Source organism: Stegostoma tigrinum, chromosome 18, assembly GCF_030684315.1.
Source record: "Stegostoma tigrinum isolate sSteTig4 chromosome 18, sSteTig4.hap1, whole genome shotgun sequence".
Lineage (NCBI taxonomy): Eukaryota > Metazoa > Chordata > Chondrichthyes > Orectolobiformes > Stegostomatidae > Stegostoma > Stegostoma tigrinum.
The window spans coordinates 52,936,012-52,963,115 of record NC_081371.1 but is presented as its reverse complement, the minus strand read 5'-3'; the positions used below and the strand labels follow the sequence as shown (position 1 = coordinate 52,963,115).

Below are 27,104 nucleotides of genomic sequence, written 5' to 3'. Positions count from 1 at the left end.
CTGATGAAGGGTCTAGGCCCGAAACGTCAGCTTTTGTGCTCCTGAGATGCTGCTTGGCCTGCTGTGTTCATCCAGCCTCACATTTTATTATCTTGGATTATCTTATGCCCATTTTGACTTGTATGTTTGTTGTTCTGACTGCTATTTAAAGACAAAAAAAACCTTGGAGGTAAGTTTAAAGAAGAGTTCCCTTGGGGAGTTCATATCAGGACATGCTTTTCTTGATCTATATTAATGACTTGGATTTGAGCATATAGGGCACAATTCCAAAAATGTGCAGATTACAAAACTTGTTAAGTATTGTGAACAACAATGAGGCTATTGCTAGAAAAGGAAATAGGCTGATGGAGTTGGTGAACAAATGTCAAGATAAAAATTTAGGCAGAGGAGCGTGAAGTGATACATCAAGAATAAGTGAGGTCCATGAAAAAACTAAAGGGGCAAATCTAAAGGGGGTGCAGAAGTAGAGGTGTTGGTTGGGGGGGGGTGCTGTTACATATGTGCAAATCATTGAAGGAGACATGACAGTTGCAAAAGCGGTTCATAAAGATGCTAACACTATTGCTGATTTTATAGGATCCTGGACTTTAAAGTGAGGCTAACAGTGCAAAAGCAAGGAGCTTAGAAAACAGAGACAACCAGGTGTAGAGCTGGATGAATATAGCAGGCCAAGCAGCGGAGGAGCAGGAAGGCTGATGTTTTCGGGTCAAGACCCTTCTTCAGAAATGACACAACTGAACCACAACTGAAATAATGTGGCTAATTCCAGGCACTGCAATTTAGGAAGGATATGGAGGCACTGTAGTGGGTGCAGCAAAGATTTACAATAATGGTTTCAGAAATGAGATATTTCAGTTTAGTGGAAATACTGTTTTGCTTGGGGAGAGAAGATTGAGGGGATTTCGAAATCACGAGGAGTCTTGACAGATAAATTATAGATGGATTATTCAGTCATTTAAAAAAAAACACACAGCTCTGGGGAAAAAGGGCGGAGAGTGGTACACACCAAGCTACTCTCCCAGAGAACTGACATGGGCACAATGAACAGAATGATTCACTTCGTGCTGTAACCATTCTGTAAACTAGTAAGGAAATCAAGGGTTATGAAGAAAAGCAGAAAAGCGGAGTTAAAGATTATCAGATATGTCAATGGCGGAGCAGGCCCAATGGTGGAAAGGCTGAATGGCCTATGACTGCTCTGATGTTTTATGGTTTTATGATTTTGTTTTAAGGTTACAATTTCCTTTAGCTATGATCCTGTAATTTGTTATTTTCTTAGTTATATTGCATTTTAATGCCTTATTAGTCTATGCATGTTCATATCGACATAATTTATTAGCCTTTTGGTATGTATTTATCCTGTGCCCTATTAAAGGCATTTTATACATCCTCAAAGACATTTTTCACGAGCATGACCCTGATCAAATTAAAGCTTTTTCAATGTAATTAAAGTTAAGTTTTGATATTCATTTGGCATTTATTATTGCTCTCTCTTTCAATGTTTTTAATCTAATTAAATTTGGGCCACTACACAATTGAATATTAGGCTTCTGCCCATGTACTTCTTCAGTTTGTATTGGAAAGAGAGCACTGTTACAGTTCCCACATATCCATTTCCTCTTTTTCAGGCAGCTCCCTGGCTTTCATTTTGCTGAAAGAACTTGCTTTAAGTTTCCTTCCTTCAGAGAAATCACATTGTTAGATCCATATCCAATATTCAAACAACTCTGCCATCTTAAAATTGTATATTACATTCCCTCTCCTCCTGCACACCACCACTCCTCCCCCGCATCTTTAATCTTGCAATCCTTAGAAATGTCTCAATCCTCTAACTCTGGTTTCTTGCGCATTGCCATCTGCCTTCATCCCACCAATGGTAACCCTAAGTTATAGAGGCCCCTCTTAAGATTTGCTATCTTGTTTTCCTTCATGACTCTTAAACCTACTTTACTAACGGAGCTTTGGTTTGATTTTAATTTGTCTGATTATACTCCAGTAAATGCAATGGAAGTCAATTATAAGGTAGATATTGATGTCCAAAATACACAATTGCTTTTGTAGCTAGATGACACTAATAAGAAAACTACTTCCTCCTATTGATAACTAGCAAAATAAAGATTTAATCAAAGATGTCTCTCTTTTGGGAGCCAAGAGACCCCAGCACTATAAGTGAACTTACAATTTGTTGAACCACATTATATCAGACTTCCACCTCAAGTTTGGACATTTTAACTACTTTAAAGGCATTATATAAATGAAAATTGTTGAAAACTGACAAGTTAAATTTCTGAACAAGCTATCAAATTTACACAGCAATTGTGCATAAATGCTTAGCATCTCATTTCACCCGGATGTTTGCTTTATATCATTAAATTGCCACTTTCTCCTAATCATTTTTTCCACACCTTAGTAACTGCTGAAAGAGGTGCAATGGAATATGCATATTAAGTGTCTCAGCAACAATGCTCAGTGTTGAAAATTATATTCCCCACAACCATTTTACATTATACACAAAGGTCCAGGACTGTTAGTGATTCATAGTTCTATTCCACTAACCTTATTAAATATAGATGCTGACAGTATTGCTGAGTAATTACATTCATGAGGAAATGACAGTCTATACCAATTAACAGCTTGCTTTTTATCTCTTGGTAACAAGTTAGATGGCTCCAAGAGAAATGAATTATATCTTTCCTCCAATTATTCTACACTTACTAAGTTGAGATAATTTTCTCTCAAAAAGAACATTGTACTAACAATCTTTATGTGATTGCAACGTAGTGGTTTATGGCAGTTGAATTTATTATAGAGTCACATATCATGGAAACAGAACTTTGGCCCAACTTCTCCATGCAGACCTGCTTTCCTAAACTGAACTAATCCCATTTGCCTGCATTTGGCCTATATCCTCCAATACCTTTATTATCCATATACCTTCCAAATGTCTTTTAAATGTTGTAACTGTACATGCCCCCACCACATCCTCTGGCAGCTTGTTCCACACACACAACACCCTCTGAAAAACGGGTCCTCTCAGGTCCCTTTGAAAACTTTCCCCTCTCATCTTAAACACATACCCTCTACTTTTGGACTCTCCAACCTTGGGGGTAAAGACCTTGGATATTCACCATATCTGTGCCCCTCAAGATTTTATAAGCTTGTATAAAGGTCACACCTCAGCCTCTAGTGCTCCAGAGAAAACAGCTCCAGTCTATTCAGCTTCTCCTTATAACTCAAATCTGCCAGTGTCAGTAGCATCTTTGTAAATTATTTTTGCACCCGTTCCAGTTTAATAATATCCTTCTGACAGCAGGGAAACCAGAATCTTATGCAGTAGTGTCTGCTTTCAGAACAGTCTTTCAAAGTACAGAAACAGAAGATGGTGCTGGAAAAGCTCAGCGGGTCTGGTAGCATCTGTGAAGAAAAGAACCAGAGTTAACATTTCTGGCCCTGTGACCCTTCCTCAGAACTCCTTTGTTCCTGACTTACAGCATCCGCAGTTCCTTTGGTTTTTATTTAGTCTTTCAAAGTAGTTGCTGCTTTCTAGAAGGACAGGTTCCTCTTGTGTCTGTCTTTAGAAAATAAAGAACCTTTAGTACAAGAGGTGATTACAGTTCTTTTTATTGTTAACAGAATGTTAGCGTTGCTGACAACGTCAGTTTTGTTGCGCATCTCTAGTTTAACTTGATTCAAGTGGCATACTAGGCCATTACAAGAGGCAATTAAGTCATCCACATTATTGAGAGTATGAAGTCACATATAGGCCATGCCAGGTAGGGACAGCAGATTCCTTTCTCTATAAACCATCAGCGAACCAGATGTTTTCTTGCAACAAATGCTGATAGTTGCCTTGAGCACAATTGCTAATTTCAGCTTACAAAATTTAAAATTCCACCAATCTCTGGTGGGATGTAAACCCACCTCCCAAAAAGAACTAAATAATAACTGAAAAAAAAACAACTGCGGATGCTGGAAATCAGAAACAAAAACAGAAATTGCTGGGAAAACTCAGCAGGTCTAGTAGCATTTGTGTTGAGAAATCACAGTTAATCAGAACGAGTGACCCTGAATGAGGAAGGGTCACTTGACCCGCAATGTTAACTCTGATTTCTCCCCAAAGATGCTGTCAGGCCTGCTGAGCTTATCCCAGCAATTTCTGTTGTTGTTTCCTCAAAGAACTAAACTGGGCCTCTAAATGACTAGTTACCACTCTGAGACCATCTGCCGAAATATGGGATGAAACTGAGCCATTACAAACTAGTTGAAATTGTTTCTAAGGAATGGGAGGGGGCGCCTATGCTCGGTTCGCAATAAACAACTGCACCTCCCAGTCGCAAACGATTTCAACTCTCCCTCCCATTCCTTAGACGACATGTCCATCCTGGACCTCCTGCAGTGCCATAACGATGCCACCCGAAGGTTGCAGGAACAGCAACTCATATTCCACTTGGGCATGCTGCAGCCCACTGGTATCAATGTGAGTTTCACAAGCTCTCTCCCCTCCCCCCACTGCATCCCAAAACCAGCCCAGCTCATCCCCGCCTGCCTAACCTGTTCTTCCTCTCACCTATCCCCTCCTCCCACCTCAAGCCGCACCTCCACCTCCTACCTACTAACCTCATCCTGCCTCCCTGACCTGTCAGTCCTCCCCAGGCTGACCTGTCCCCTCCCTACCTATACCCTCCTCTCCACCTATCTTCTCCTCTATCCATCTTCGATTCCGCCTCCCCATCTCTCCCTATTTATTTCAGAATCCTCTCCCCATCCCCCTTTTCTGATGAAGGGTCTAGGCCCGAAACGTCAGCTTTTGTGCTCCAAAGATGCTGCTTGGCCTGTTGTGTTCATCCAGCTCCACACGTGTTTCGGGTATAATGCTTTTTCAGGATATACCCTAAACATTGACTGCTCCTTTTCTCCAGATGTTGCCTGGCTTGTTGTGTTTTCCTGCCTGCTGTTTGTCTACCATAGCTGATCTTGTGGTGGACACCTGCCACATTTTTGGCTCACTCCAATAAATACCAACTCCACTGTTAATCCAAAATCTACCACCACCCTGCCTCCACTTCTCTCTGGGGAAGAGAGGGAGTTTAATTGGATTAATTTGTAATGTATTATATAGTCTAGAGAGACTGGGACAAGGATCTGACCTGCACACAGGAGGTTAATGCCCAAGATGCACACAAGGCATCCTTGCAGGTGTGTTTCGCTTGCACGGTATGGGTGTCTGTGTAATGCTGTTGACCTTTGAAGGGCTTCTCTTTGCCTAAAACTGAAACCCCCTCTCTCGCAAAAGGAAACACTTATCCCACCCACAATGGAAAGCAACAGCGGTTGCTCCTCCTGCCCGAATCTCAGGATGAGTCTCTTACTATTAGGGAAACCGTCTTGGTGGGCCTCTCCATCAAACCCGTCAGATTTGAACTTCCCCAAATTCCCACACAACCTAAGTAAAACTCCATCTGCCCATTTTATTGAGCCCCAGCTCAGAGACTATTGTGCTGCTTACAACTGATATCTCTTGCCCTTCAATGTTCTATTTTATAACGACACCCCCCCACTCCCCAATACTTAGCTGTCCTGCTTCACTATTGTGATTCACTCTCTATTCTGGCACCAATCTCCATAATTAAGCTCCCCAGCCTCCTTCCCAAGGGAATGGCACCGAGTACCACCAACGTACCTGCCACTCCTCAATGCTTAGTGGACGGACCCCAGAATTGACCGTGACAAACCCCCTTGAGTTGACAGCTCCAGAAAATGAGTGACTGATATCTGTCTAACTCCCTGAATGTGTTCACGTAACTCTCAGGAGTAGAACTAACACCTTAAGGATTAAAAGGGATATTTTGTGTGACTGACATGTTACTAAGGAAGAAATTTCAAGGTCAGTGTTCAGAAGTTCCCAAAAAAATGTAATTCTTTCCTTCATATACAGTGTATCAAAGCCTTCAGCCCAGGATATTGGAAACAAACAAAGACAGGCCACTCTAGTTAGGCCATTACAGACAGAGGAGCACAGACTTGCAAATAAAAGACTAACTGAAGAAGGGTATTTGTATCTATAATCCATTTTATAATCTCAAGACTACAAAAAATATTCAACATGAAAACTACATATTTTTGAAGTACAGCCAATGTTGAATTGCATGGAAGACAGCTGTCAATTTGTGTACAAGGATCTATAAACTGCAGTGTAATAGTGCCCAGACAATTCATTTATGAGACACTATTTCAGGTTGATGCACTGGCCAGGATACCAGGATAAAATCCAACCCCAACCTCTCAACCAGCGATATTCCTGCAAGATCTGTTTGTTCTGCCCACTCAAGCAAGCTAATCTGAAACAAATTTAACAAAAGCACTGTTTGCCCCTTGAGACCATGTCACTCCCACAGTCCTCATTGGTTTGTGGTCATAGGTTTATGTACACGACAACAAAATGGGAGAAGTAGACTATTCGGCCTCTCAAGCCTCCACCTTTCAATAAAATCATGGCTTGTTTTCACTCACTCGAGGGACCTTTATATGTTGGCTGCCCAGCACTTATTGCCCATCCCTAGCTGCCTTTGAACAGAGTGGCTTGCTAGGCCATTTCAGACAGCAGCTGTGAGTCAACCATACTGTGTTTGGAGTCTCATGTAGGATGGCAGGTTTCATTCCCTGAAGGACATTAGTGGGCCATATGGCGACATCCCCCCGCACCCGACAATCAGCAATGGTTTTGTAGTCATCGGTAAATTCTTAACTGCAGTTTCTTTTTCCTCCATCTGCTACTGCAGGATTCGAACCCAGGTCCCCAAAATTTTGGCTGAGTTTCCCGTATCAATAGTCTAGTGATTATACCATTAGGCCATTGTCTCCCCTTATCTGCGTGTGCTTCGATTTGCACATTAGTGAGGAGAGAGTGACATCAAAGCCACATTCAACAGAGTGCAACATCAAGAAACCCTAGCAAAACTGGAATCAGTGAGTATCAGGGGCCAATCTCTCCACTAGTCAGAGTCTTGCCTGGCACTCAGCAAAGCAACTGTAGTTGTTGGAGGTCGTCATCTCAGCTCCAGAACATCTCCACGTAAGTTCCTTAGGGTAGTGTCCTAGGTGTAACCAATTTCAGCTGCTTCATCAATGAACTTCCCTCCATCATAAGGTCAGAGATGGGGACGTTCGCCGATGATTCCACCATGTTAAGCACCATTCATGACTCCTCAGCTACTGAAGTAACAAGATCTGGACAATACCCAGGCTTGGGCTGACAAGAGGGGCAAGAAACATTTGCACCACACAAATGCCAGACAATGACCATCTCCAACAAGAGACAATATAACCACCACCTCTTGACATTCAAATGGTGTTACCATCATTGAGCCTCCCACTATCAAAACCTTGGGGGTTACCATTGATCAGAAAGCCAACTGGGCATGCCACATAAACAAGTGGTTACAAGAGCAGGCCAGAAGCTTGGAACACTGAGGCGAGTAACGCACCTCCTAAATCCCCAAAGCCTTTCCATCGTCTACAAGGCATAAGTCAGGATGGAGCTGGAATACTCTCAACTTGCCCAGATGGGTGCAGCTTCAACACACTCATGAGCTTGAAACCATCCAGTCCAGGTTCGATCTAATAAACCTCCTCTGAGACAATTTCAATGCATTTGCATCCTTCCTTAGACAAGGCAATCAAATACCAAATGCAATTTTGGTATGTGATCTCACCAATGTGCTACGTAATTGAAGCATAACTTAATATGCAATTCCTCTCATAATAAAGGGATAGCATTCCATTTAGTATTTTTTTAGTACATGCTGTACCTTCATACTAACTTCTTTCTGTCTCCTGCACTATAGTTAGAACTCTTCCTCAGATCGGCCTTGTTCGTGGTTAACCCACAGGAAGTGGCCGGCCGAGATGGAATCTTTGGCTGTGCACTCAGATCCTGTGCGAACCAACTGCCGGGAGTATTTGCAGACATCTTTAACCTCTCCTTACGACTATGTGAAGTAGGAGTAAAGATCAGCAACAATTTGCCCTGGCCCATTCACATCGATACCACAGTCAAGAACACACTCTACTTCCTCAGAAGGATAGGAAATTTAGCCTGTCCAAAACATCCCATCTGTTTGCACCACAGCTTGGTTTGGCAATAGTTCTGGTCAAGATCACAAGAAATTAGAGACAGTTGTGACTGCAGCCCAGTCCATCACAAAAACCAGCCTTTCTTCCATTGACTTTATCTACATTTTCTGCTGACCTTGGAAAAGCAGCCAACATAATCAAAGATTGCTCTAACCCAGTCACGGTCTCTTCCATCTAGCAGAGGTACAGAAGTCTGAAAAAAAATACCAACAGATTTAAGAACAGCTTCTTCCCTGCTGTTATCAGACTTCTGAATGACCTCTCACATATTAGAGTTGATCTTTCTCTGCACCTTCTTTGAAACAGTAACACTACATTTTGCATTCTGTGCTGTTAGCCTGATGTACTTACATAAGGCAAGATTATGTTGGCTGCTTTATGTCTGGTTAGCCTGTAATACAATACTTTTCATTGTATCTTGGTATGTGAGACAATAACAAATCAAATATAAATAAATTCTGGCCTAGTCAGTAATACTCTCAACCTGTAAATTAAGAAATTCACATCTGCTTTCCCTAAATGTTATAGTCAAGCATGAATGTAGACTCCCTTCCTTGAAATTTTTTTTACACAGTGAAAAATATATTTATTCTGAAATATCTCCTTAAGTATCTACCACTGTCTCTGCTTGAGGAGGGATCAGTATAGTATGGCTGATATTAAATTAAATAAGGGCAAAGCTAGATAAAATACTAGCCTTTAAAGCCACTCTTGTTCTTTTCAAACTGAATATAAAATTCAACCATCTGTGGTTACTACTACCTAGGGCTCCTTTACTCTGAGGTTATGAATTAATCTTGTCACATCACAAATGCAAGTCTAATATAACTCACTCTTTGGTCAGTTCCAGAATGTGCTGCTCTCAGAAACCATCTCAAAAGCATTCCATAAACTCTTCACCCAGCTACTGCTGCCAATCTGACTGTTCCAGTTTACCTGCAGATTAAATTCACCCAAGATCATTGCCACCTCTTTGTTAGAAATGCCAAATGTTTCTTCTTATGTACTCTGGTTATTGTTAGGGGATAACAGGATCCACTGAGAAAAGAAAACAGCAAGCAGAGAAGATTATTAAAAATACAAGACTTATAAAATTTTTGCTGTTTATAGACCATCTTCAAATCCTGCTTCACACAAAGCCTGGGTGAGTTAGTTGCTGTGAAGGCAGTGGCGCCCAGACTGAAGTACTGGAAAGTAGCTGCTCACATTTGTAAATAATGACCAGAATAGTTGTGCTGATGTGGATAGACTTTTAGTCTCATAGTCCCATAGGGTAGTGTTAAGAATGTCAGACTTCTGTTTACATTTTAAATGTTTATTTAATTTCAATATAGACTGGATTTGGGTGTAGAATCAGCATTTCTACCTGGTTACAAGGCACATGTGATTCACACTGTCGTGGAGTTGGGTTCTGACAGGGGAACAGGCCATTGAAAGTAATTTTCTTATTGTGTTTCCTCAAGATATCTCTGAACCTCACAGACAGGTCAATATGGAAGAATCTGAAAGAGCAAGAAAAAGAAAACACATTTGTAGATGGAAGCCCATGCTCAGATTAAAGAGACCAATTCATGAAGATTTACATTTAAAAAACACCAGCCTAACATTGGCTAGCCAGAGAATCTCCAGGGTAATTCTGATCAAAGTCAGTTTGGGGATTAGAGGTTACCCAACTGGTAAACAAAAGTGCAAGTGGAGAATAGCCTTGAACTGGTTCTTGGGAAATTAGGTATACCTTTAAGAGACAGAGTGAAATAGACATGGTGGGGGATTTTTAGTAATTTTAAAAATTAAATGAGGGAAACTTCTCTGTGGTTTAGCATGCACGTTATCTATTGAAATAGTGCTTTGTCATTATTGATTAGGGTTTGTTGCAATAAAAGTCTTAAAATTCAAGTTCTCACCCTGTGGCCTTTCACGTCAGTCACTGAGAATTCAGACGGTATTTTAACAAGATCCAATAGAAATTGATAATTTAGCAAGACACAAAGCCCATCAAACAGGAGACACAGAACGGGAAAAGTCTGGGAGTGATGGCAAGTAATTATTACATAATATCATTACAAAGTTGAGCCATTCCCATCCTCAATTCTAATTTTATTCATGGCGATCTTTTGCTTGTCAAGTATGTGTTTCCAACCCTGTTGAATAAACTCCATTCAATCTGAATCAGTTGAACTCCAACTGAAAAAGGAAGTGAATGAGTTACTTTATTAACTATAAACTTGTTTAACAGGAACTGAGTTGTTAGGCTGCTATATGTTGTAAAATTAAATCATATCTGCTTTGTGCTACCTGCAGTAATATTCTGAAGACTTCAATTACATCCATTCCACTGACAAAATTATGGTCCACCATGCTTTCAGCTATGCTTCCTACTTAATTGCAAGCTCCAGTCAAGGCACAAATGCTACACTTCCTGACAACAATCTGTAGATTTCAAGCTCTGTGGACCAGACTAACTGATGCTTCTTAGATAATAAAATGTGAGGCTGGATGAACACAGCAGGCCAAGCAGCATCTCAGGAGCACAAAAACTGACGTTTCGGGCCTAGATCTCTATAACTGATGCTTCTAACACCTTATGCTAACCAAGTGACAGCCAAGTATCTCAGAGCATCTGGGACTCTATGGTCCATCCAAACATTTATGCAAAAAGGGCAGGGTAAGTCGGATGTTAACTACGACTCAATCTCTTCTCTTCCCATTATTGATAAAATGCAACAATGACTCTACTCATTGACAATTCCCACCAAAACCTCTAAGCTCAGGATTGAATCACAGCATTGTTTAAAGTTAGGCACATGAGCTGGACAGCAAATCAGAGTTGAGAGTGACTACCATTAACATGAGGGGAGCATTCAACCGAGAATAGTATCAAGGAACTTTCCAAAACCCAAAGTCAACAAATTTTAAAGGAAAACTCTCCAACAGATGTAACCATGGGTGAAAAAAACATTTACTGGAATATCAGAACATCAAAAGGTGGGTTTCGTTAAAGGGAGCGTCCTTAGCTTCACCATCTTCAGTGGTCAACAATGATATCTCTTGCTCTTTTATCATAGGGTTATGATTGTTTATTGGTAAGTCATTGCTATGATATTCGTTTCCATTCATAATTCCTACAACACCTGGACATTACTTCACTGGGACCCACAAGTGACAGGCAAAATTGCACCAGGCAATAAGCATTTCCAACAAGTAAAGTTCCAAGTACTTCCCTTAACTGTCCAAAGGCATTCATTCATAAATCATTTACCATAAATGCAGTGGAGTCACACTGACCAGACGCTTAGCTGAACCACCAGAATAAGGATGACTTGAAGAGCTCTTATGGTGCAATGGTAATGTCTCTACCTCTAGGCCAGGAAAGTCCAGGTTCAAGCCTCATCTGCTCCAGAAGTGTGTCATAGCATATCTGAACAGGCTGTCACGATAACTATCAAAGAATTACTTCAATGAGACATTCAGCACTAAATATCCATTTCCTGACTCATTTCAACAGTGAGCACACTCCAAGGCATATATGAGCACTTTAGGACATCCATATTACATGTAAAGTGAGTGTCCAATTATTATTAGTTTCACCAACTGCAGCTTCTTCCCTCTCTTTGGAGTAATTTGTAAAATGGGAGAGGTCCATACCTTCTATCATACTGGGGGAATTCCCCATACTCTAGTCAAACTTTTGTCCCCTCATAGCATGGAGGAGGCTGGAAGTTAGTGTGTCTGTGTGAGATGGTCACAGATACCAACACATCTTCCAGCCAATACTGGAAAACAGCCTCTGTTTAAAAAAATGACTCTTCTGATAACATGAGCTTCAAAGTCAATAACCTGTTAACATGGCCTGCCAGGTAATGACGCAACAATTGTTTCTGAATAGCACATCCAGCTTTGACATTTTCACTTATTTCCAGCATGCAGTATTCTACAGTCTTCACTAAAAATACACAGAACTCTACGGTGGAAAACTCAGGCTATTTTCCTCAGACAACAAACACTTCCTAGCAATAAAGCATTTTAAGATGTTTGATATGAAGGAAGATGTATATATCTGTGTTGTTAAACTTAGCACACTAAGTCTCCTAATATATAATGTTGTACATAAAATTTTCTGAATACTTTTGAAAATATACTAAGTAGAACAGGTCGAAGATTTAATTTTCTGAAACATAGCCATTTAATCTAGTTACTCTCTGAGTCAAATGGCATTATTTGGAGGATAAATCAAACCCAAAGGGAGAGGCAATAAACCAGTCTCTGTTGACACCCAGTGTCACTTGTGCATAATTCCAGAAACACCATGCAGAAAAGCAAAACAAAAACAAGAAAAAGATGAATCAAAAGATTCACGCAGATTTTATTTCATAATGGTAAAACCATAAGAGCCAGAAACAGAATCAATCCATCGAGTCTGCACCATCATTCAATGAGACCATGGTTGATCTGATAATCCTGAACTCCACTTTCTTGCCTTTACACCATAACCCACAATTCCCTTCCTGTTTGAAAATCCATCTATTGCAACCCCTTACTCTGAGATTGTGCATTCCAGACCTGACGACAGAGAGACACAGAGAGAGAGACAGAGACACAACCTTTCATATCTAAGCTGACAAGTTCCTGAAGAATTTTGTATGTTTCAATAAGGTAAAGGTCACTTCTCTTTCTTCTCTATTCCAACAAGTAAAGATACAAAGTACTCAACCTGTCCAAAGACAGTCCCTCCTGACATCAGCCTAGTGAATCTTCTCTGGAAGATGTCATGTTTCCTGAAGTTTTTCCATTGTTTGCAATTATAAGTGAAAGATACAAAATAAAAACAAAAAATACTGCGGATACTGGAAATCTGAAACAGAGGCAACAGCTGGAATTGTGCAGCAGGTTAGGCAGCATCCGTGGAGAGAAACAGATGTTATAGATCAAGATTAACTTCTTCAGCACAGATGTAAAGGTCATATTGACTTGAATATATTCAAATGACCCAGCCTGCACAGCTCTCTTGTACAGGGCATGGCGATACCATATCTGGAGTACTGTGTACAGTTTTGTTTACTTTAAGGAGAAGATATATTTACATTGGAGACAGTTCAGAGAAGATTAATTGAATTGACTCCTAGGTCAAAGAGGTTGTTTTAGGAGGTAAGGTTAAGTTGGCCAGGCCTGCATTCATTGGCATTAGGAGAATGAAAGATATTATTGAAAGATATAAAAGATTATAATGAACTTGACAGGGTAGATGCTGAGAGAGGTGGCTGTTGTCTTAATCACCCAAGCCCAAACATGGCCCAGATATTGATGTGTAGGGGCACGTATTGGTGTCTTTTTGAGGAATTATGAATGTATCTAGACACAAAATTATCAGAAAATATCCCATCTCTGACAGGTGGAGGGAAGCACACTGAAGATGCAAGTGAAGTTGGTTGGGTTTGGACGATTCCTGGAGGAACTCTTGCTGTGATGCTGCTGTCACACTTTATCTATTGACGAATCTTTCATTGGCACCTTCACTAGATCTAGAATCAACTGTTCCAACATAAGCCTGGCTAATCAGGCACCTTCTACAAACTAGAGATTCTCCAAAACTCTGCTACCAGTGGTTTCATTCACAGCTGGTCCATTTCCTCCATCATCCTGCATATGGTAAATTGGATTCCAGTTAGGTACCACCTTGGTTTTAAAATTCTCACCTCATTACCAAATCCCCTCATGGCCTCACCCCTCCCAGCTCTAATTTTCTTCAGCCATATAATCCTCTGAGACATCAAAGAATCCCTACGTATGGAAACCCAACAAGTCTACACTGACCCTCAAGAGCATCCCACCCGACCCATTCTCCTATCACCCACCTGATCTACACATCCCTGGACACTACGGGCAATTAGCATGGCCAATCCACCCAGTCGGCACATCTTTGGACTGTGGGAGGAAACTGGAGCACCCGAAGGAAGCCCAAGCAGACATGGGGAGAACACGCAAACTCCACACAGACAGTCGCCTGAGGCTGGAATTGAACCTGGATCCGTGGGGCCATGAGGCAGCAGTGCTAACCACTGAGCCAACATGCCACCCTCTGGATTCCTCTAATTCACACCTAGCATAAACCCACATTATAATTCACTGCACTCTTGTTTATTGTGCTATCAACTGCCCAGGCTCCAAACTTTGGAATACTCTTTCTATATCTCTCATTACCTTTCTTTAGACAGTTTCTTAAAACCTGCAGCTTTGACCAAACTTTTGGTCACTTGACGCTTATGTTGTGGGGTCTCAAGTTTTAGTTGATAATGGTGCTGTGAAAGATCTATGTTAAAGGTGCCACTTAAATAGTGGTGGCTGTTGTCATCAGCCTGGGATTGACATACTTGGCCTCAAATAACCACAACCATCTTTCTCCAAGTTTGATACGAATCACGTCAGCAAAGACAAGCACCAAACCCCACATGGCTCTGATGGACTTCCATGTTACTAGGCTTTTTGATGTCACATTTGCTGTCATGAGCAGTCACTCATCTCACCTGAAATTTAGTTCTTTTGTCAGCATCATATTTGGACAGAGACTGCAATGAAGCTTCATAAAAAGTAGCTTTTACACAGCACCTTTCATAACCTCATAACATCCCAATAGCACACAACAGTCATGCAGGTATGTTTTGAAGGATGATCACTGTTGTAAACGTTTGAAACCAGATTTCTCTCGGATGTTGTTGCATCTGGAGCTGAAGGGTTGTCAGTATACATTAAAATGTATTTTCAGACCACAGCAGATTGGGGTTAAGAGGTTATGGGTAAATGATTACATTCTATGTTGCAGTTCAAAAATGAAGGCCCGTGTGTAACAGTCATAATTTTATCAGATATATTCAATATGGATTGAATATACAAATTATGTAATTTTGTATTACAATTTTAAGGTGACTGCTTCAGCTAGTATTCACTATTTAGGTGGCTAAAGGAAGTTCCAAACTTCTCTCATTCACTAGAATCCTCTATGATGTTCATCCAGCTCCTTTCAATACTGCTCCTTAATTACCTAAATGGTACAATCCTGGTCTGACTAAACCAATACCAATTTTTCGCCCTGTTCAAAATTCCCTTAGCTTTTACCAATTCTGGGATTAGAAATCTCCTGTGTGGCTGGTCACAATTACTGCAGCAATGACAAACATGTAACTTCTAAATGTATTTTACCAACCTTAACCTGTAGAACTACGAACACAACAGGGAGAGGGGGTGAGCTACAGCACTTGAGGCATTAAGTGGACTTGTCTCCTGATCTTCAATTCCACCTTGTGCTCACCTCTTAAATTCCGCTGTTCCATCCCTGGTTTTTTTTTTATCTCTGATATGTTCTCACATAGGTCTTTGGGAGCATGATTTAATTTCCACATACAAACTAGTGTCACTCAATTTGCCTCAGGGTTGTTGTCCTTCTCTGCAAGTGCATGACATTAAAATCCCAGCTAAATTACTCCAAAAAAAAATTCAGTACCCATTACTTCACCCAGTTGAGTGCTTAAACTTTAGTCCATTGACTTACCAGGTGGTCAGATATCAGTGCCTGCCTTGCCAACTTTAACCCTTCAATCTTCAAGAAACTACTTCTGTCCAGAATTGCAATGTGCATATTTTTAAATGCACCTGGGGACCACTATCCCAAATTCTGCACCATGGCAAAGCAAAGTTGCAATTCTCATTCTCAGCTCCAAACTCAATGCTGGCTTTAGCCAATTTGCCTCCCAACGACAACAAAGTGTGGAGCTGGATGAACACAGCAGGCCAAGCTGCGTCTTTGGAGCACAAAAGCTGACATTTTGGGCCTAGACCCTTCAGAGAGGGGGGATGGGGAGAGGATTCTGAAATAAATAGGGAGAGGGGGGGAGGCGGACTGAAGATGGATAGAGGAGAAGATAGGTGGAGAGGAGGAGTATGGGTGGGGAGGTAGGGAGGGGATAGGTCAGTCCGGGGAGGACAGACAGGTCAAGGGGGCGGGATGAGATTAGTAGGTAGGAAATGGAGGTGTGGCTTGAGTTGGGAGGTCCCAATCAGTCATGTGCTCCCACTGCAAGAACCGATTCATTTCCCTATCATTTGTCTCTGTTTCACTTCTTCTGCTCCATTATCAAACGCCATTCTGTTATTCAAATCACTCTTCTTTCGCTCCCCCACTTCAGGTTTTATCCTTAGTTTTAGATCCTGTGCTGTATCCATACTCCTGTGCTCCAATCAATCTTTTCCTTTCCCTGCTTCTCAGTGACCACTGTCTACCTCCTGCAAAGTTATTGCATGCCATCACCTTGCACATGCAAAGAATGACAATGAAAGTTGCTAACGCTACAGCTACAAAACTCAAGGTCCGTTATATTACTGCTGACAAAGGCCTTTATTAACTGTCTAAAATATCTTTTTTGTTTGCAATTACACCAGAAATTTCCAGAGAGGAACAATTATCTTTATATTTGGAAGCAAGAACGAAAACTTGTTAAATATTTGCTTGTATGTTGATTTTATTGCATGTATCTAAAAGACACGGTTCTGGAAGATGAATTAAATGCTGGAATGTTTCTGCGAAAATCACAAAAAAGGCAACAGTCTGAATATCAAATTGCCATCACTATAATCCTTAGTACTCTGGATTTAGTTGGTTTACATTGCTTTCAAATGTTTTAAATCAAATAAATTTAACTGTTTTCTCCAGTTCATCACAAGGCTGGAACGGAAACTTGAAAGCTATAAGAATATATTAAGTATGAAATGCTGAGTGTACTTGCTTTCAAAAAAGCAGAAGGACAATAATACTGTAAAATATTCATGAAGCTCTTCAAATATTAAAAGGTCTCTGTATGACAGGCATTGATGGCCCCATCTGGATATGTAGCTCTACCAGCATCGCTTGTTTCTTCGTCATCCCGCCAAACCACTCTAAATTGTCCCAGCATTAAAGATTAATTAATCCCCAAAAAATGCTGTGAAAAACAAAATAGGGGAAAAAACTTTAAAGACAACAAAAATAACATGCAATTTTTGCCCTATATAAAGATTTATAAGTTCGAAATTAATGTTGAAGAGGATGGAAAAACTGTTTGACTGGCAGATAACTTCCCAATTGGAGTGGGAAGGCAGTAGGACAGGAAGATATGCCAAGCGTTATCTACATTTACATCCTTTAAAGTTAAGAAGATACTATACCTCCCTATCTCTATCCATCTGTCTAGTTCACCTTCCTGACACTCCTTAAAACATACCTCTTCGGCCAAGCTTTGGGTTGTCTGACCTAAAACCTAAAGTTCAATGTTGTACTTTGTCTTATAATGCTCCTATGAACTGGCTTGGGCCATTGCAGGACGTCAAATTTTGTTACATACGCATAAGTTATTGTTAATGCGCAAGAAAGGGAGTGGTAATTGCAAGATGCAAGAAGTGGAGTGCCACAGGGAACAGTGCTAGGGCTACCATTATTTGCAATGTTTAATAACATCTTGGATGAGGAAAGTGAACAGACTATACAAAGTTTAAGGATGACACAAAGAGCCTGAGAGGATTATATACAGGTTAAGCCAGTTGGCAAAATCTTGGCAAAGAATATAATGTGGGAAATTCTGAGATTATGCACTTTGCCAGCTTTTATTTAAATGGGAAAGCCTGCAGAAAGTTACTAGACAGAAGGATAATGGGAGTCCTCATGCTTAAAATTACAAAAAGAGCTAGCATACTAATTCAGTGGGTAATAGGGAAGGTGTAGTGATTGGTACCAGGTGGACATTAGGTTTTTTCATTGCGGTTGTTAACCTAGGCCAAATGAGGAAAGCCTTGGTTGACCAACATCACCAGGAGATCCTGCCCCCTTCCATGGCTACCTCCATACTCGGGTGTCCCTGAAGAAGGAGCATGTGGTGTGCACTGGCGCCCTCAATGCCTTTCGAGAGACAATGGGCACCACGGGCTAGGGAGTGCTTTGTTTCCCCTACAAACTCTACTTTGATTTGAGCCCTTCCCTCCCCCTCACTTTTTCCTTTCACATAGACAATGCCCCTTCAGGGGCTCTACTTGATACTGATGCTCTGGTCGCATGGGCGAATTTTCCTAGTGATGGTATGTTAATGAAGCTATTTGCACATCTGGTGTTTTGTACTGTGTCTCATGCCTGCACATGCACAAGGGTGCTGGGGAAGATCAGCTGGATGGCAGAAGGAGAAAACTAACCAGGAGATTAGAATCTCCTCAGTCGAGAAAACAGGGGGAAAATGTTATATATAACCAGGAGATTAGAATTTCCTTGTGAGGATTGACTGAGCTGGCTGCCCGCAGCCAGTGTACTTTGCGCAAGTAAATAAAGGGTGATTTGGTGATGGGACATCGGCCTCTGTGCAGGTATTTCAGTCGTGACGAGAATGGGATTCATGATGTAACCATGGATAAGCGCCTACTGGCTGAAGCCCAGCTGGACTGCAAAACAGGCACTGCAGCTGGCTTTGTCATTAGAAAGCGCAGCAGGTAGACCATGGGAGCTACAGGGCATCCCAACAGAAGTGGTCTCACACCTGCCCAACTGAGCTTGGTGAACACCATTTGAGCAGAAGCAATTGCAGAGCCTCATGCAGGACATGTCCTGAGCAGAGGGACCCTAGACCAACCCATAGCAAAACCCCACAACAAAGCTGAGCCTCGAGCCAGTGGCTAAACATTTCTTCAGCATCTGGGCCAGTGAGCTATTGGATTTGCTGCCAGTATGCAGACTCGAGACAGCAAAGGATTCCTACAAAGGTCTGACTGGAGTAGGAAAACTCATAGGCCGGTACCCAGGAGACTGCACACCCTGGAAAGCTCCCCTACATGTGGGTTGAAACAATTAAATTGCCGAGTGACACCCAAATCAAAGCCAATTAACATTAACGTTCAGTTAAATGGTCAGTTCCGATGGAGGTCGATACTGATGCAGCTGTATCTGCTGTTGCTGAATCTGTCTTTAACAAGATTCGTCGGGGACTCAGCACGGTGGCTCAGTGGTTAGCACTGCTGCCTCACCGCACCAGGGACCCTGGTTCAATTCCAGCCTCGGGCGACTGTCTGTGAGGAGTTTGCACATTCTCCCTGTGCCTGCGTGGGTTTCCTCTGGGTGCTCTGGTTTCCTCCCATAGTCCAAAGATGTGCAGGTTAGGTGTATTGGCAGCCTCGATACAGTTGCTGCCAGAAGAAGAGGAGGAGTCTCTCCTGAAATGTTCTGGACACAGGAGAAAGGCCACGGTCTGGTACTTGCCACTTGTGTCTGAGTTGGAGTCGGAGGAACCAGACCTGGGGTGAAAGCTTTGCAAGAGAAGTGACAAGAAAAAGAACAGGCCTATGTCCCTGGGCTTGGTGGGGAGGGATGTAGTGATTAGAATCAGGTGGACCTTGTTAGCTACAAGATTCTTTATTGGCTCAGGTTAACAATCCCAAATCAGGAAAGCCCAGGTTGACCGATATAACCAGGAGATGAGAATCTCAAATGAGGACTGACTGAACTGGCTACCCACAGTGTACTGTGCATATGTAAATAAAGGGTGATTTGTGGATGGGACACTGGCCTCTGTGCAGTTATTTCTGAAGGTAAATGGAGTGTTGGTCTTTCTTTCAAAAGCAGTGGAGTGTAAAACTTGGAAGGTCTTGGTAAAACTATACAAGTATCACATGTGGAATATGTGGAACGGTTTTGGTCCCCTTATCTCAGGAAGCATATAGTGGCATTAGAGACAGTGCATAGGTGGTGTGCGCTTGGTTGATCCTGGGTACGGAGGGACTATCTAATGAAAGAGGTTGAGTAGCTTGGGCAAATATTGGAGTGTCTAGGCCCAGAGGATATAATCTGAGTAAGGGGTCATACATTTAAAACAGACATAGAGAAATTTCTCCTCTCAGATGATTACGAAGCTGTGGAATTCTTTACCACAGACAGCTGTTGAGGCTGGATTGTTAATTATATTCAAGAACAACCTAGAAAGATTTTTAATCAGTAAGGAAATAAAAGGTTATGGGGAAAAAGCAGGAAAGTGGATTTGAAGATTATCACATCATCCATGATCTCAACGACAGAGCAGACTCGATGGGCTGAATGGCCTGCTTCCACTCCCATGTCTTATGGTCTTATTGGACCCTGGAATCTTCTGGTCTTAGGTCTTGTGGCCCTCACTGTCCAGCTAACAGCTTGCACATCCAGTCACAAAACTTATTTCAAGCTTACAGGCAAGTGTAAAAAAAATTACAATGAATGAGACACACTGCCAGATGCCCATGTCAGCAAAGGCCAAGCTTTTGTGATTCAACTTTTGGCATACATAGTGCCACTTGTATGGGCAGCACAGTGGCTCAGTGGGTAGTACTGCTGCCTCATAGCGCCAGGGATCCAGGTTCAATTCCACCCTCGAGTGACTGTCTGTGTAGAGTTTGCACATTCTCCCCACTGACTGCATGGATTTCCTCCCACAGTACAAAGATGTGCAGGCTGGGTGGATTGGCCATGCTAACTTGCCCATAGTCTCCACGGTTGTGCAAATTAGATGGATTAAACCTAGGAACTACTGGGTTACAGGGAAAGAGTAGGGGAATGAATCTGGGTGGGCACCCTTTGGAGGGGCAGTGTGGGCTTGTTGGGCTGAATAGCCTGTTTCCACACTGTAGGGATTCTATGATTGCATAAATGCAGATAGCTTTCCAGCACATTGTGGCGTTGAAGCGAAAATATGTCCTGAATGTTTTCCACAGTGAGGTCATGATATTACATTTCCCGTATTTATAAAATTGCCCAATGTGCAGAATTAAGAATTCTGATAACACCAACAGCGACTATCTATAGAAGGCAAAAATCCACGTTGCACAGGGATGGACTTATCTCAGCAATATTGCTGCATGACTCATGAAGAGGACTTGAGGAAGGGACAGCAAATGGAAACATGAGGCTGGGTTTTCTTTTCCTGAGGGTGGTGCAATTTGGGTTGCAAATTGCTGAACTTAATTTATTTTTCTGGGCAAACAATTTTCCTCCACCATCCCTGATCACAGATCATTTTCATGGGAACTTTTTACAGGTCAGAGGGGCCTCTGGTGGAAAATATGCATGTGTGTTTTTCAGAGTTTGGAGTCCCCATTGTGAGGAACACAGGAAATTAACATTTCCTATTGCACTCAATTTCATCTGTTAATGTCTGGTTTTGGAAGCACTGAAGAAAAAAATAAATGCATGCCTGTGGAGGGCAAGTGATCACTGGAAACTTGATGAAGGGCAAGGAACATTGCAAAAATTGTAAAATGTTTTGGCACCTTCGAATACTGTAACATAGATACATTTTTAAGGCAGTGATCCATTATAGGGATTTGTCCTGCAAAAGATAAATTGACCCTTACATTGATCAACTTTGTGTAAGTGTGGTCATTCACTATCACTGCAGAAAATACCACAATTCCTTAAAAGTAATAAAGAAAAATGGCCTTTTGTATGCAAACAGTTCTGAGGAAGAGTCACCGGACATGAAATGTTAATTCTGATTTTTATCTTCACAGATGCAGCCAGACCTGCTGAGATTTTTCAGCAACTTCTGTTTTTGTTCCTGATTTAAAGTACCTGCAGGTCCTTTGATTTTTATCCGGTAATTAATGTGGTTGGATTGGCATTATTTAAATTGATAGCCCTGTGTGTTTTTTAAAAAAAATCCTGCTGTTGAAAATTGATACATAAATCTCTGTTCTTGGTCCTCATTATTGATTGGCTTTGTTTTGATATAGAAATCAACACCATTTTGTTCTGTCAGTTTCAGATGATGTAGCTAGACATTTTTGTTACTATAGTAGAAACCATTGTGAATGTCTGGCTGGGTTTCAAAAGCAAAAATAGTTTCAGCACAGCAGGTGATCTATTGACTCAATAATAACTCATTCTGTTTTAAATAAGCTATTATAACAAAAGTATGCATCTAACATGGTTTCTTATTTGATTAAAACCTAACACCGGTATTTCTCCTACAATACAATAGTTGCATTTTTGTGCAATCTCATACTTTGGAAAAGTGCAGTAGAAAATCAAGTTCTAATCAAATCTACTTCTAGATTGCTACACTGTACAGTATAAAGTTCGTTATATCCTAATAGTGTCCACTATCCATCAATTGCGTTACAGCCAATTCGTGTTAACAAAATACACATTATAGCAGAAATGTAGGCACTTGAAGGATCACAAATTTCTTTTTGCACTAGAGTGGTTCCCCCCCACTTTCAAATGGTGTGCATTTGCGCGCGCATACACCGTCTACAAGATGCACTGCAGAAATTCACAGAGAAAATAACACTGTTTTCCCCACAAACTGGACCCAGTCTTCAGCAGCAGGGATGAATGTATCAAGCTTCCCAAATAATGGCACGATGCAAGAAATGCTTATCCCAACTCAAAGATGACTGTGGACGGCTTTGTTCAGGAATGTGTTTCACTCTCGTCACCAATGAATTAACTCCACAGAGGCTGGTATCCCATCACCAAGTCACCCATTATTTACATGTGGAAATTCTTGACTCTAGCACAGCCTCACAGTCAGCATCGAGAACGTCAGAATCTGACACTTCTCTTTTTATCTGTCAGCCTAGCTCCTGGATTCAACCAGATAAACAACCCCAATCAGGAAGCTGGCTGACCTTTTTGCTATCACTACTAGCTTCATCACATGACCTGCTTCTTGATGGTACTCTTCCCATTCTGCCATCCTTGTTGCACCCTCTAGGTCACTGCCTTCAAAAGCCAATCAGAAGGCAAACAGAGTGGGTTAACCATTTGAATTTATTATCGATTATTGGTCAAACTGCTTCCTCCCATTGCCTTCCCCATCTAAACAAGAACATGGAAAGAGAGTGATTTTGTCCCTTGCAGCTGGCAACAGTGTTCTTCAGATTGAACATAAATCCTCAGCTGCATAGGGCCTGTGCAAACTGCTTCCTCCCATTGCCTTCTCCATCTAAACAAGAACATGGAAAGAGAGTGATTTTGTCCCTTGCAGCTGGCAACAGTGTTCTTCAGATTGAACATAAATCCTCAGCTGCATAGGGCCTGTGCAACCCAAAGCTGCAGGTGAAAGCCAATGCCAGCTCAAAGTTACTTCAGAGATAGCAGGAACTGCAGATGCTGGAGAATCTGAGACAACAAGGTGGAGAGCTGGATGAACACAGCAGGACCAAGTGATTGGTCACTCTTTGGTCAGCCTTGGTCACTCTTCTGAAAACAAAGGTCTTCAAATGGAAAGCTCCTCTTCATAATCCTTGTTTTTACACACAAATAATGAAATTCAGAATGAAAACAGAGGTGAAAAAAAAATTGAAAAATGCCTCCTGGGCACACCAAAAATAAAGGATGTGTTTCAGAGAGTAATTCTGGACTTGAAAGTATTTGCATCACGAGCAAGCCTGGTTGGTAAAATGCTGTTGAATCCACATTTAAAAAACAATGTTAAAGATATGCCGTTGATTGTTCAACTTAGAATACATGCCAATGAACAGTTACTATTAACAGCAGCATCTTTGACTCTTCTGTTCATATGATTATCTAAAAAGGATGCTTCCCCTTCTGCAATTACTGTGTGTGTTTGTCCTTGACCAAGATCACATTCCCATATCCTGCAGCTTAAAAGTCTTTTTTTTGCAATCCTCTCTGTTCAACCTCCAGTTGACTGAAATGTAAAATCACTCGAGGAGAAAGTCTTCCACATGTCAGCAAAATAAATTCGACATAAACACATCTAACACACAAATACAAAACAAAGTGAAACTTGCGGCAATCAGCTGACATACTAAGTTGGCAGAATTAAAATGGGGGGGATGAGATGATGGGCTTTCTATTTTAAATATAGTGTAGAGTGGATAGGGCAGGGCACAGGTTTTAGGCTGGAGGGATAAACAGTCAATGAACTACTATTTTGAGAGGTGTAAACAGAAAAAGAGGATGTTCCACGTACTAAACTAAGCCATTTATAAAAAAAAAATCAGGTGTTAAATAGCAGAATGAGGAACATGGAGACTCCAATACAGATTTTCCAAAATTTCTAGGATCACCCAGGAGTTGGCAAGAATTGCAGATTTAAGCCTCTAAGCAATCCAGGAGGAAATTTTTAAAAAATAAATATTTTTCACTTTTTCTTTCCATATTCCTATTAGTTAGTTACTTGACTACTGCGGGTGGACGGGAGGGAAAAAGGGAATTTGTTTGATGGATTGGGTCACTGGAGGTGGAAAGTCTTGTTGCAATAGACAGAGCGAGAGGTGGCAACTCTGCTTCGACTATTCAGCCAATATGGATATCTTGTTAGGCATCAATTGGCAATGTAGCAAATCTCTAGAATGAGGAATGTGGGATTGGAAGAAAGGAGGAACAAGAAAGAGTTAACATCAAAATCAATTTAAAAAGGACCATTCTGCTCCCTTGCGTACTTAGATTTCTCAGGTCCATCAAGTCTGCACTTGTTAAAAACAACCACCTAACTATTCTAATCTAATTTCTAGCACTTAACTTTGTACACCTTGACATTACATCTCTGCATCTAAATACTTCTTAAATAATTAGTCAGAGGTGAGTTATTAGCTGCAAAACTCCTAATCTTGGCCGTGGTCTTGCAGGTACAGGATTTTCACATGGCTAGTCCAGTTCAGTCACTGGCCAATAGTAACCACCAGAATGTGGATCGTGTTAAACTGGGTGATACTAACATCATTAAATATCATAGGATGATTTTTGGATTCTCACTTGTTGGCACATAAGGTATGAATGTTACTTGTCATTTATCAGCTGAAATACACATGTTACCAGGTTTCGCTGTATTTGGACATAGATTGCTTCAGTATTGGGAGTCACAACGGATGCTGAACGTTCTATAATCACCAGTGAACATTGCTACTAGGGATTTTATGAAGCAGGTTGCCCAGTAACTGAGATAATTGGCATCTAACAACCACAATTATCTTCCTGTCTGCTCAGAAGACTGTCAAACCAGTTTCCCTTATTTCCATCGACTCCAGTTTTGCTCGGGGCCACCCTCGGTCAACTGCTGCCTTGATGCCAAGGGCAGTCAGCCTCAAATTCCCTTTCACGCTCGGCTGTTTTGTCCATATTTGTAATGAGGTCAGGACAGACATTGGTGAAATCCAAACTGAGCTTTAGTGAACAGGTTATTATTAAGCAAGTGCTTAAGCACTTGATACAAGGGTCCTTCTATCATTTTAATGGTGATTGAGAATAGACTGATGGATTGATCAACGTTTGGGCTGGTTTTGTTCATCTTTTTGTGGACAAGACATAACCAAGCGATTTTCTACATTGTCCGAGTAGACACCAATGTTGTAATTGTACTAAAACAAGTTGGCTAAGGGCATGGCTAGGTCTGGATCAAATGTCTTCAGTACTATTGCCGGCATGTTGTCAGTGCCCACAGCGTTTGTAGTATTCAATGAATCAAATTCTCTGCAGTTTGATATCAGTAACGCTGGGGGCCTCATGACTGGCACAGTAATATTGACTAGGCACTTCTGGCTAATGATGCCTACAAATGCTTTAACTTTGTCTTTTTCACCGGCATGCTGGACTCTGATCATTGAAGATGAGGAGATTTACAGAGCTACCTCCTCCAGTAATGACCTACCATGATTGAACGTGGCAGGATTGTAGAGCTTAGATCTGATCCACTGTTGTAGGAGGGCTTAGGTCTGTGCATGCCAAAGAGTACTGTGTTTTTGCTACATCAGGGTGCAACCTCTTATTTTAGGCATACCTGGCACCAATCCTGGCATGCCCATCTGAACTCCTTGCTGCACCAATATTGATCCCCTGGTTTGATGGTTATGGTAGAGTGAGGGATATGCTGGGCTATAATCTTTGTTCATTTGTTAATGAAAGGTCTACTGTGAATTTTGCATGTGTATACTTGTTTTTTTTATGTCTGCAAAGAACAGGGGCCTGTTCTTGTGTATTCTGGCAGCTAAATACAAGTACACCACATGGCAAGCCCAAGTGACAATCCTAAATTGTTTGGCTTTTTTTTTAATTCACTTAGGATTATCCAAATGTTATTCAATTACCAAATCACATGTAAATGCTGGACACAAAAATATACAAATTCTTAATAGAAGGAGACATTCAACCCTCTCAAGCCTGGTCTGCTGTTCAATACAATTGGATTACTTCATATTCTTGTTGATTCCCTTGGTTAACATTTGTATACATACAACTGCCTTAGAAATATTGAATGGCTCTCTTCCTGAGAAGACGGTGGGAGCAGAATTCCAAAGGCTCTCAACCCTCAGAAAAAACAAAATTCTCTTCTCTATCTTAGATGGATGACTTATTATATTTAAACAGTCACTCCCAGTTCTAGACTCTCCCACAACAGGAAACTCCCTTTCCATATGTAGTCTGTCAAGGCCTCCCAGAGCTTTTGTGTTTCAATCAGGTCACCTCTTACTCTTCCAGTGAAAATAATCCTCGTCTCTCTGACATTTTGTCATAAGGCAACCAATTCAATCAGGTACAGTTGGTTTTGATATAACTCGTGAGTTCTGTTCTCATGCAATCTCGCGGTGTAAGAAAATTGTGCAATAACGCCAAGATTTAAAGTGAAGGAGCAGAACTGCAATGCAGTCCATACAGGTAGGGCAAGTTCACAAATAGCATTCTATCATTATTAAGTGTGCTAAAACCCAGTTCACACTGAACTGCTTTCAACATATTTACATCCTTCAGAATTAGAAATCACACACAGCCCAAGCGAGCATAGTCTCCTTAACCAACAAGGCTATGGAAATCGCAGAGAAGCTGAATGAATGCAGTGCATAAGCTTCACAGTACAACGATGCTAATAGAATTCCAAACAAAAAACAAGAAGCGCTGGTTGGGCAGGGTAAATGTTCACAGTAACTATCATTATTTTAAAATGTACTAGAGAAACTAATGGGACCAATTAATGATTAAT

At 41.2% G+C, this 27,104-nt stretch overlaps 1 protein-coding gene across 1 annotated transcript in view; it reads right to left on the bottom strand.

Moving 5' to 3' along the window:
• ppm1h (protein phosphatase, Mg2+/Mn2+ dependent, 1H) overlaps nucleotides 1–27,104 on the bottom strand; it is a 153,221-nt gene that overhangs the window by 75,263 nt on the left and 50,854 nt on the right. The gene's annotated exons all lie outside the window — the stretch shown is intronic.